The 12,656-nt window shown below is 40.8% G+C and overlaps 1 protein-coding gene across 1 annotated transcript in view; it reads right to left on the reverse strand.

Annotated features, from left to right (window-relative positions):
- Positions 1-12,656, reverse strand: part of LOC145992220 (potassium channel subfamily K member 18-like) — a 435,658-nt gene that overhangs the window by 209,286 nt on the left and 213,716 nt on the right. The gene's annotated exons all lie outside the window — the stretch shown is intronic.

Below are 12,656 nucleotides of genomic sequence, written 5' to 3' on the forward strand. Positions count from 1 at the left end.
TGGCTGTCACGATGTGATAACTTCTCCACTGTATCCTGGTAGGTTGGTTCAAGGTCTTGGTAGACGATGAGCGTATGGCGTCCGCCTGCGGGCACACACTGCGTCGACCAGTCACGAAAATTTGATTGCTAAGAGACTTCAACCTGGCGCTCCATACATAACCACATATGCATTATTAGTAATTCTAATAATAATGCATGTGGTTAGGTTAGCAGGCCTCTTAGCAATCATTTTTCGTTACTGGTCAACGCAGTGTGCTCCCAGGCCAACCCACGAGTATGCCTGTACTGGTTAATTTAACAACCTACTGATGATGATTATCTTCAAGAGACTTGATAATATTAGCTTTCACATTTACACAAACTACAAAGAAGTCCACAAATGACATATTTTCAACAGAACTTATTTATTGTACATCCTTGGAAATTTTCAGACTAGGAAAGCCATACTCAAGAGAAACTAGAACACAAAATGAAAGATCCCGCCTACCCTGCCATCTAGTGTCATCCAATGTAAACAGCCGACAAAGAAGTATGGACGTCTCCATCAACGCATTTGCATTGGTCGACCAAATGCACTTCCATTCGACAAACACTTGTTATTGTCCGTCATCCACGCTAATCACTAGGTGAAGTGCCATCGAAACCGAATTGATCGTGGCTCCATCAGGCTGAAGTGCGGTCGAGAGGTAAATCGCATTGCAAGCACCTGACCTGAAACACTGAAATCCTGTAACGCCCAGGATCGCAGTGCCGCCAGCTTATATGGGCATGTGGGGCTCGAGCCCACCCAATAATTTGCCTCTTAGTATATTTTATTTTGGAAATAAAGTATCGGTGCTTAAGAAAAGAAAATTCCTTATCATTATACACCTAAATAATTCTCAGAACTTAATTACTGACTGGCTGTCAGTAATTAAGTATGGTATGGTACTTTTCAGTGCCGCATATTGTTCACACTATCGGTAGTCACATCCTTATTGGTAAAGTAGATGAGGCAAAGGGCTTATAACCAGGATGAGAATCAAGAGGCATTAAAAATTCCAAAAATACGCAGGCAAAAAAGCGCCTTAAAATACAAAATAGGCAATATAATTTATAATCATCGACAGATTATTCGTCATTTTTCCGGATTAGGCACTCAGAAGTTATCTTCGAAATAGGCACTAATGAATAAAATAGGCCAAACAGCCACATTCTTCTCAGAAATGGTCTGAAATGGGTTTCAATCATTAATGCCTACATTTTCTGGCCTTGGAACAAAAAAGAAAAATCCATAGCCTACTTATTACATTTATTATTGCATACAATTATATAAAAAAAATCTCAAGAGTTCAGCCCACTAAATGTTTTTTTCGAAAGTTGGCAACACTGCCGGATGCAACGCAGACAGGAGATTCCAGGCAACAGACGTGGCTCAGAAAAGAAGGGCGGAGTTACTTACCCTGAATAAAGGAATACGCTGTATCCTCGCACACCAAAATCACACATCGGAACAAAGCTACCGTTTACTTTGCACAGCTGCCTGCAAAATTAAGTACATCTGGCAACCCTGGTGTTACATGAGAGACAATATTGGATCAATGCAGTTTCAGTCAGTTACACCAAGGCTTTAACTAACCTCATCCGTTCTATGACAGGGAGCACACTATGTACAATGTTTCGAGCGTGTCAATAGAGTGGAACGTACACTAGTGTACAAAGGTGATAGTAGGTTAAATTGACCATAACAAGGTTCATTCACTTGGGTTTGCGTATCGAGAGCCTACAGAACTGAAGCAAATAAGCCAGAAACAGGGGCGGCGCCAGGGGGGATTGGGTGAGCGTGCACACTTAATTTCCTTCCGGACTCCCTTCAGCACCTCATTTTCAAAATTTATTTTCAACCTAATGAAATGTTATATTACGTTATGCTATGAAAACAATGTCGTCACTTTGAGAGTAAAATCTTAGGTATTCAAGTGACATCCGTATTATTGTATTCAACAGGCAATCCATTGGTCCTGAAAGAGAGATCTTATTTACTTTCCTGTAGTGGCGGCGATCTATACAAATATCTCTTTCTTTCGTCCCAATTGGTATATAGTGTTTTGGGATGAGATTTCAAACTGTGTGGAATTTCTGCGCAGCTTGGATCCTTCTTAAGCGCCTGGGTATGAGGCTAAAATAAAATTTGTCTGCAGAATTAGTGATTACTAAGGAGCGGATTTGTATGCAAATACGTATCTTTGTATCTGCTAAAATCAATGTCATTTTTTTAATACGAGGGGTGTCCCATAAGTAGAGAGCCTAACCTATAAGAGAACGGGATGGGACCACAGTAGCAACCTATTTTTCTACGTATTCTTCCTGCAGGTCCACACACTTTTGCCAGCGCTTCTGCAGTGCTTTTATCCCGGTCTCATAAAAGCTTTCCTCAAGGCTTTCAAAATAGTCACCCACAGCACTGATGACGTCATCATCACACTGATAATGCACACCGCCCAAAGCTTTTTTGTTCAGGTTATGGAAGAGATGAAAGTCTGATAGAGCAAGATCGGGTGAATAAGGGGGATGTTCCAACAATTCGAACCCACAATCACGGATGGTTGCCATCGAAACAAGCGATGTATAAACACGTGCATTGTCGTGATGCAGAATAACTTCTTTAGAGAGCTTTCCCCGTCACTTAGTATTCAAAACACCCCGTAAAATGCCTCACCAGGGAAGCATAATGCTCTTCGGTCATGGCGTTTCCCTTTCGGAGATGATCAACCAACAGAACACCCTTAAGAGTCCCAGAAGACTGTCGTCATCACTTTCCCAGCAGAGGGACTGCACTTTGTCTTCTTTAGGGTGGGGGAACCGGGGTGTTTTCACTGTTTTGATGCCTGTTTTCGCTCCGGTACATAGTGATGAGCCCAAGGTTCGTCAACAGTCACAAGGCGTTCAACAAATCCGTCTGGATCGGCGTGGAATAGCTCAAGATTTCGTTCTGAGATGATGCGTCTTGTCAACTTTTGTTCTCTTGTCAGAAGTTTTGGAACCCAACGCGAAGAAACCGTTTTCATCCCCAACTGGTCGTGCACAATGCGCTCCACTGTTGGTATGGACATCTTCAGTTCCTGTGCAATATATCGCAGCGTCACACGTCTGTCTGCAAGAATAAACTTGTGCACTTTCTCTGCATTTTCTTGTGTCACCATCTCCACTGGCCTTCCTGGGCAAGGATCAACTTCCACACTCACTCTCCTCCGCTTAAATACGGCTACCCATCTCTTTACCGTGGCAGAGGATGGAGCATCCTCTCCTAATGTTGTCACGATATCCTCGTGGATTTCCTTTTGACTCAACCTCTTTTTCAACAGATAACACTGGTCAACAGCCAAAATGCGACATGAGTGATATATACAATTTCTAGTCAATATTGGTCTCCTAAATACGAAACTGTAGTTAAAAATCGCACTTGACTAATTATAATTGAGTTACAGGGCATTGTTGATTTGGAGAAGTTCCCTATATATATGGCATTGCATAGCTGTAAGAAGTAAATGTTGAGTTTTTCTTTTCTTATCTTATTTTTTTTATTTGTTGTAAGGAAAGGGGGAACTGTTCAAGACCAGCCACAAAACCTCTTTATTCGTTGTTTTTTGAGGTGTTAATTTGTGCAGACATGATTCTGGCTTTATAAAACTAGGTTGAGTGTGTGCATTTACCGAAGATCGTGTTTGCGTATTACGTGGTCCGTTTATGGTAAGGTTGACATTTAATTAAATTGCTGAGTGATGTTAAAAAATGCCACGTAAATGCATTATCAATGCTAACAATGTCTGTTATGTTTGTGGTCAAATTGTGTTTTCTGGACAGCGGAGAAATATTACCCCTGCTGTAAGAACAGCCTACAATCTATATTTCGGTAAATACTGCAAATTCGGAGATGAAGATAAGACTTGGGCTCCACATTTCTGTTGTAAGACCTGCTACACGAATCTGCTGGACTGGTTGAATCACAGAAGACCATCGATGCCATTTGCTATTTCCATAATTTGGCTGGAGCCCACTAATCATACAGACGATTGTTTATTTTTTTGTATGGTCCCATCAATACAACGTATGTCCAATACTAAAAAGAAGACAATTGTATTTCCAAATATCCGTTCTGCTTCTCGTCCTGTAGTGCATAGTAATGAACTACCTGTTCCAACACCCCTGAATCTTATTCCGTAGACTCACAAGACGAACCGTACGATCCACAACCTTCCACATCTACAGATCCGGACTTTGCAGGTGATGTTAAACTTACAGAACAGCACCAGGTTAGCCAAGGCAGAGCTATTAGCCTCCAGAGTTCAACAATGGAATTTTCTGGCTAGTAATGTGAAGGTGTCATTTTATCGTGACGGTCAAAAAATATTAGAAGAATACTTTTCTACCGAAGGAGATATGACATACTGCAGTGATATTAATGGTTTATTGGGGCTATGGGCATTAAGCACATCTGCGAAGAGTGGCGGTTGTTCATAGATGCATCGGTATAAAGTCTAAAAGCTGTACTGCTTCATAACAGCAATCAATTGACGTCAATCCTTATTGGTTATTCTGTGTAAAAGAAAGAATCGCATGATAGCCTAAAATTCCTCCTTCAATCAATTAAATACAACAACTAGGTACATACCTATGGAAAATATGTGCAGATTTGAAAGTCATTGCTATTTTAACTGAACTCCAACAAGGCTATACCAAATATTGCTGTTTCCTCTGCGAATGGAATAGCAGAGACAGAGCTTCTCATTTTATTAAAAAGGATTGGCCATTACGTCAAAGTATGGAAACTGGAAATATGAATGTACATAATGAACCTCTCGTTGAATCTGAAAATATTATACTTCCTGCAGTTCATATAAAGCTTGGACTGATCAAAAATTTTGTCAAAAAGTTGGATCGATACTCTTTGGTATTCAAATATCTACTTAACAGATTTCCAAAAATCAGTGAACAGAAGATCAAGGAAGAAATTTTTGTGGGCCCTCAAATTCGTCAACTTCACCAGGACGAGATCTTCGAACACCTGCTAAATGATGTTGAGAAAGGTGCATGGAGTTCTTTCGGAGAAGTCTCCAACAATTTTTTGGGAAACAAACGTGCTGAAGACTATGGAAAACTTGTAAATAATTTGGTTTCATCGTATCAAAAAATGGGTTGCAATATGTTCCTTAAATTGCATTTTCTACACCATCATCTCAATTTCTTCCCGAAAAGTTGTGAGGAGGTAAGTGATGAACACAGTGAGCATTTCCACCAACAAATATCTGTAATGGAGAAAAGATACCAAGGGAAATGGAGTAGAGGAATGCTTGCCGACTATTGCTGGACAGTAACCAGGGATGACCCTGAACTTTTATTTTGTGATTAATGTAAAAACTATGATTCATGAATTTACTTGGAAAGGCAGATGGAAATGTACCCACGTTTTGTACTGTTCGCATAATACAGTTCAAGCGTAAAAGTCACATGCACACCAAGCATACGTCATTCCACTACGTTAGAACATTGGGAAACCCGACTTTTCGACAATACCTCGTATAATTCTTAAACCGGAAGTCGAGTGGCATTTTCATTGTCAGTTTCGTGTTCAGCATCATGTATTGATAAAGAAAAGTGAATTTTCATCCATGTCGCAAAAAAAAAGTTAAAATTTGTTGACCAGTGTAATTGATCACTGCTCGTATCTCTTCTCTCTTCATTTTTCTGACGTTACGAACTTACACAGTTCTAGCTCCTGCAAAGACGAATGGGATGGTTAGAACTGGACACCGCTTTGCATATACGCTTACAAAGAATTGCTGTTTCAAATCCCCAAATTATTTTCAGATTGAACTATGGGAACCCTATAAGGCTCACTACTTATGGGACACCCCTCGTATTTTAGCGAATTGTGGTATGTTAACTCGAAATGCCGTTTTCATTTTCCATATTTTTACATACATTTTACCCCCCTCCCCTCAATGTGTTAAATACTACAGGTTTTCCGTTCATCCCTATTCTGTTTCTTTTACACATTGTTTATTTAAATATTGACAATAGATCTGTTAAACTCTTGTCAACAATAGAGAATGCAAGCCCAAGCTTTCGCGTTGAAATCCATTGGTTCAAACTCCCATTGCTGCGATATTGAACGCAGTATTAGCCAATAAGAAATTGCCTTTAGGGACAACAGATTTCACATTTCAGCACTCAAAAAAAGGTTGGGCGATCCACTCTTTTGGTAACAAAAAATACATTTTGTATTTGAATTTGGCACTGCAATTAATGTCATCTAAACCTAATGCATTTTTTTTAGCTATACTCTGTCCCAGGAATCTTTGAAGCAAGAGAACAAGAAACAAGTCTCTACGCAAATAGCGACTCGAGATGGCTCAACCAATGAATGCGTGAGAAGGGAAGAGAGTGCAGCTACCAGCCGTTTGCAGCAGCGCGCACTGCTTTGCTCCGCCAACTCGCTTCCGCCCCTTCTCTTCCGTTATGCGCGGCCTTGCTCCAGAGATAGTGTAAGTGAGCCCCTTGCCATATGATTAAAATGACTAAACATTTGCATATCTAACGCTTATGTGTGTCCGTTCCCTGGTGATCACCCTGTATAACATTTACCCAGAAAGAGCTGAATTTCTGCAGAGTACACTCTCCAATCGAACTCAAATAACGAGAGAAGGTTTAATTTCGTGAAAATTTACCTTGGCGTATATGGGACACTCCAAACGAAACTTTTTTTTTAGCGAATACGTGAGCGCTACGTTTCTTCCCTTGCTCCCCTGTTAGAACGCAACCCGCAATGACCGTCTGTTGACATTGCCAGCGGGCCCCACAGGATGAAACCACTGCAATCTAGAGCGACAAAGAATATTGTTATTTGCAAGCTCCAGAGGATTATATATAAACAGCGAGGATACAGGAATGTAAACAGATGACGGTCGATAAAGTGATTCGCATGTTTATGGCTCTGTGGTACCCTCGTCCTCTGCACGTGTTTTCTTTTGGGCTCCGTGCGAGATAAACCAGGTCAGTGGTTATTGCTGGTATTTTTTTCTGTTTTACGGCATGTTTTGTTCAAACATTTCGACCTGATGGTGGGGACGGGTCGAAAGCTCCCCCCGCCTCAACGAGAGAACACATGTTCAATGTAGCAAAAATCCCCCCTACGCCAATTCTCTCAGCTCGCGTTCCCCTCCCCCATTCTTTTTTTCCAGTGTTTCCCTGTATTTTCATTTAAGGCCCGTGCGTGTATAACGGCTGCCCGTAACTCTATATTGCGCCTTGAGCATCATTGGTTCTCCATTAATTAAATGGAAGCCAAACAATATGGATTTTAGTGGAAGTATTAATGCAATAGCTTTAAGGTGGAGTGGTTAGCAAAGTGCTCTACGACGCCAGGAGTCCTGAGTTCGAGCCCAGGCCATGGATGTTGTACGTGAATGTCTCGTCATCAATATTATCATCATCATCATTCATCTAAAAGTGGTAGAAAAGCGAAGAAAAATAAACCAAATCTATCAAATCTCGATCTCTGCCATATTGCAGGTGATGTGATCAGCACCACGCTCCGGCCGTCTTTAACCCCACGCATGCATTGATTTGAAGCTGGGTGACCCCAGACCAGCTTCATGCGGAACAAGGTTGGAAACTTTCTGGCCTTAGATCAACCAGCCCGGGAATCGAATCCGGGTCACCAGCATGGCAGCCAGACGCCCTACGAATTAAACCACCGCGGCGCCCGATATTAAATCTTTCATCGTTTGCTGTACTCTTTTCAGTATTTTTATAATAATTTAGTATTTCATTCTTCAATTTGCTGCACTGTCATCATTATTTGCTATTTGGAACTTCAATTTAGTAATGCTTGTTACATAAACATCGTGAAATAATTTCACATTTCAATTCACCATTGTTTGCTACTGAGTAGAAATGAATAATTCGACAACTCATATTTCATTAGTGCTTACTGCAATTCCTAGTCATGAATTATTCAACATCTCGAATTTCAATTCATCAGCGTCTAATACACTACGTTCATTAAAGATTTGTTACTTAAATTTCATATTTTAATGTGCCTAAGTATTTGCTGCAATCCGATCATAAATAAATTGACGTTTAACCAGTGCTTGTAGCAATTCATAGTTTTCCACATTTCAGTCATGAATGAGTTGCTGTTGCAAAATCAATTTCAATTAATGTTTTCAACATTTCAGTCATGAATAAGTTGCTGTCGCAAAAACAATTTCAATTAATGTTTTCCACATTTCAGTCATGAATAAGTTGCTGTTGCAAAATCAATTTCAATTAATGTTTTCCACATTTTAGTCATGAATGAGTTGCTGTTGCAAAATCAATTTCAATTAATGTTTTCCACATTTCAGTCATGAATAAGGTGCTGTTGCAAAATCAATTTCAATTAATGTTTTCCACATTACAGTCATGAATAAGTTGCTGTTGCAAAATTAATTTCAATTAATGTTTTCCACATTTCAGTCATGAATAAGTTGCTGTTGCAAAATCAATTTTAATTAGTGTTTACTACATTCCAATCAAGGATAATTTGAAACTAAAAACTCAATTTCAATTAGTGGTTGCTGCATTCTAGTCGTAAATAATTTAGTATTTCCAACTTCAATTATCAGGTTTGACATACCTAGTTCATGAATGCCGCATTTCAATCATCATTTTGTAAGTATCTGCTGCAATACAGTCATTAATAAATCTAATACCTCATGCTTCAATTTAACAGTGTTTGTTGTACTCGAGTAATCAAAAATTGCTTAGCTAACAGTTGGGCTGAAAAGTTCGTAGGCTAACATAGTAAAAAATATTTTTTTGACAAAATTCGATTTTATTATTCAATATAGTTGCCTTTGAGGGCGATACAACGATTATAGCGGTCATACAATTTTTCGATGCCATTTTTATAGTACGATTTCTCTTTAGCCTCAAAATAGGCCTAAGTTTCGGCAATTACCTCTTCATCAGTGCTAAATTTCTTTCCAGCGAGCATTCTTTTAAGGTCTGCAAACACGAAAAAGTCACTGGGGGCCAGATCTGGAGAATATGGTGGATGGGGAAGCAATTCGTAGTCTAATTCATATAATTTTGCCATCGTTTTCATTGATTTGTGACACGGTGCATTGTCTTGATGAAACAGCACTTTTTTCTTCTTCAAATGGGGCCGTTTTTTCGTGATTTCATCCTTTAAACGCTCCAACAACGCTATGTAATAATCTCAGCTATCTCGATCAACTTCACTTTATGATCATTTAAAATTATTTTGTGGACTTTTTTGATGTTTTCGTCGGTAACAGCCTCTTTGGGGCGTCCACTGCGTGCATCGTCTTCGATGCTCATTTCGCCTCGTTTAAATTTAGCAAACCACTTCTCAACGGTTGATTTTCCTGGTGCAGAGTCCGAATAATGTTTATCAAGCCAAGCCTTGGCTTCAACAGTATTTTTTTTCGCCAAAAAGCAATGCTTTATTAACACACGAAATTCTTTTTTTTATCCATTTTTTCACAATAACAAAAGCTGCTTCACTCACAATGCTATATCTCACGAACTAATTATCCGGCAGCTGTGAAATTTATACACGTATCTTTTGAAGGTTAGTACTAAGTAAAAATCACATGGATTTAATTCTAGTAACGCCAACTATGAGTCAGCCTACGAACTTTTCAGCCCAAATATTATTACAAACTCCAACTCATCAATGTTCATTGTACTCTCCTCGGTGGCTCAGTCGGTAACGCGTCTGACTACCATGCTCAAGGTCCCGGGTTCGATCCCCGGCCGGGAACTTTTCTAACGATGGAAGCGATCCCGGCGCCCACCCAGCGTCGAATAACATGGGTACCTGGGGGAAACCCTGGGGGGTAAAGGCGGTCAGGGGCGTGATGCTGATCACATCACCCTCACTCACGACCGGATCAAGAAAGTGTGGGGCGTTAGCCCCACACCCCCTATACGCCTTCATGGCGTGGTGCTATGCACAGGGGAGCACTTTACCTTTTTTACCTTTACTCTCCTGTTCACATAAAGTGGCATAGTTGAATAGTGTGCTATTTTATTTGAACAGGAGTGTACTTCAGCCCTAAAATTCCAACACTCCTGAACTTTCAATTCATCAGCCTGTACGTCTTAAGCGAAATGCAACATAAAGCCTGAAATCTCACACCTAAAAACAGTTCCGGGAAGTTCCAGCGACCAGGCTTAGAGTTGGGGGCAAAAACAGAGCAATGAAGCGAGATATGCTGTAGATGCGCGCGATGATATCAGCAACGAAAATCTGACGTCATAACCGTAATTAAAACCAAGCGACTTGGACCTAGCTGTAGCGAGTCTGCGGTCTTGTCGAATCGTTTCGGACGGGACTGAAGGGGGTGAGGGGAAGAGGTTGGTCCCTGGTGGATCCCGCCGACCCTGTTTCCCCTGGAGCACGGTCCCCTGTGGATTTCCAATTCTGGAGTCCTCAAATGATGTTCTCGATTTCTCCAGGGACCAACTTCCGACTGGAGCCTCGGCTTAAAACTTGCATTTAATGCACTCATTACGAAGCAGGCCTCGGGGATAAGCTCGTCTATATACTCCTGTGGACTTTTTCGGCGTCTCTCCTCTCTCACGCTCTCCACTTTATCCTTACGGGATAGTTGGAGCCTGGGCCGCTAGATGGACTTGTTTCTCCCCCGAACTTCTCGCGTTTATCGCCTCGGAGCAAATAGCAAGGAAAGGACCACGGCATTGCCCGTTTAGAGCGCCAAGCATCATAGCAGAAGTGAGGGGGAGGATATAGAAGGTATATACAGTGGTACCTCGGTCATACGTCCCTCTAACGCTTCTGTCTCATGAGCTTATGACGCGGAAAACTTTTTGTGACGTGTTTATGTGTGGGAAGGAAAGTAAAAAATAATTACGAGAACATTAAATCAAGATTTGGTACTACTGTAGTATGGGGGTGACACCTAAGAATCGTATATTTCGCACTTTTTTTACATTGGTAACGTACTATTTTGGAATGCGGAAAATTTCCTAAGGTGAAATAATGCATTTCTAACTAAGATAATATCTGTTTCTTACATTTACGAGTACTTACTGTTACTTGTTATTTCCAGTGGCGTAGCATGGACATTTCGGGTGGGAACGCAAAGTCCGAAGGAAGGGTCGGCCCTTTCTTGCTTAATAATTTACTTATGTATTAGACGCCACAGGTATTTTTTATTTGCCTGAAGTCAGCTGGGTTTTCAGACCTACTATAACGGCTGGGGATACGTCGGGCTTACCCCAGACTATTCCAATACTTGTTGAAGATCTCTACGCTTAGAGGTGACGAAGGAAAGCGTGGGAGGGAGACCGGCAGTCGGTAGGTATGCCTAGGCCCTTCATGGGCTGTTGCGCGACGGATTTTTTTAATGCATGTTTTAGCATAGAAAACCTAACTTTTCTATGGTTTTAGCTAGAAAATTAGATGCCTCACTATACCACAAATGTTTTGAACTCTGGTGTTTTATACTTTTTTCATACCTATCTGCATGACGCAAGTCATTAAAAACCTACCTGAATCATAAGTGCCTCTGCACAACAGTAGACGTCGTTGTTGTGGATGATCCAACTACAGATTGATTTGGTTTATTTTACTTCGCTTTTCTACCACTTTTGGTTAATTGCGAATATGAATATGAGTGATGATATTGATGAAGGGACACTGACAAAGAACACCCGTGCTCACGCCGGGATTCGAACAAGGGACCTCTGTCGTCTTGGCGCACTGTGCAAAGCAGAGTGGATGATCCAAATATCGTACACTCTACTGACGTAACAGTGCCGATTAGTAATTCAGACCACTGTTTATTACATCTTGAGAATGCTGATAAACATTTTGAAATAATTTTGTCCAGAGACCATTCGATGTTAAGAGTTTTCAAATGAATGCTAAACATTTCCATTGACATAAGATAATAACGAAAAAATACAATAAAAAAAATTAATAGTTTTGCGGGTTAAGTGGTAGAGCAGCCACAGGCTGACTTTCTACCACGAGGACTTCACCAACTTACTTGACAAAAACTGTGTTGATCTTTTAGTTTCTAATGCACATCGCTGTTCGTGCGATAAATTATACAATGCAGTGGCCATTAAGAAACAGTATATTTGAGATTGGTAAAGTTACGTCAGTCAATATTGCGTATTGTAGCATCACATAACACGAGTTGCATGAGCGCGAAGAACCAGGTAGGAATTCTACCCCTGTCGTCTGCTTCAGAAGACAGGAAGGGTCACATGAACCAATCACGGTAGACCTCTCTGCTCGGTACCGTACGCTGGCGTATGAGAGAGCATTTACGCCCGTGCTGTAGAAATCGAAGCTTTCCCTCCAGAAAGGCAGCAAGGAATATAGAATCCTGTACGTCGAACCTGCTCGGTGTCCGGCCTGGAAAGGCATTGAAAAGAGATGCTAGAATGAGTGTTGAGAGTGGAGCGTTGCAAGCGGATCGCGAAAAATAGCTATTATAATGCCATGAAGGTCAAACATATATGAAATTAGTCACGTTTTACTTTATAATCACAGCATTTAAGCATTTTTGAAATTTTAAATCTGGGAACGCCGGGCGTATGGGCGTACTATAACGCTACGCCACTGGTTAT

This window comes from Lepisma saccharinum, chromosome 9 (genome assembly GCF_977018435.1).
Source record: "Lepisma saccharinum chromosome 9, izLepSacc3.1, whole genome shotgun sequence".
NCBI classification, from domain to species: Eukaryota; Metazoa; Arthropoda; class Insecta; order Zygentoma; family Lepismatidae; genus Lepisma; species Lepisma saccharinum.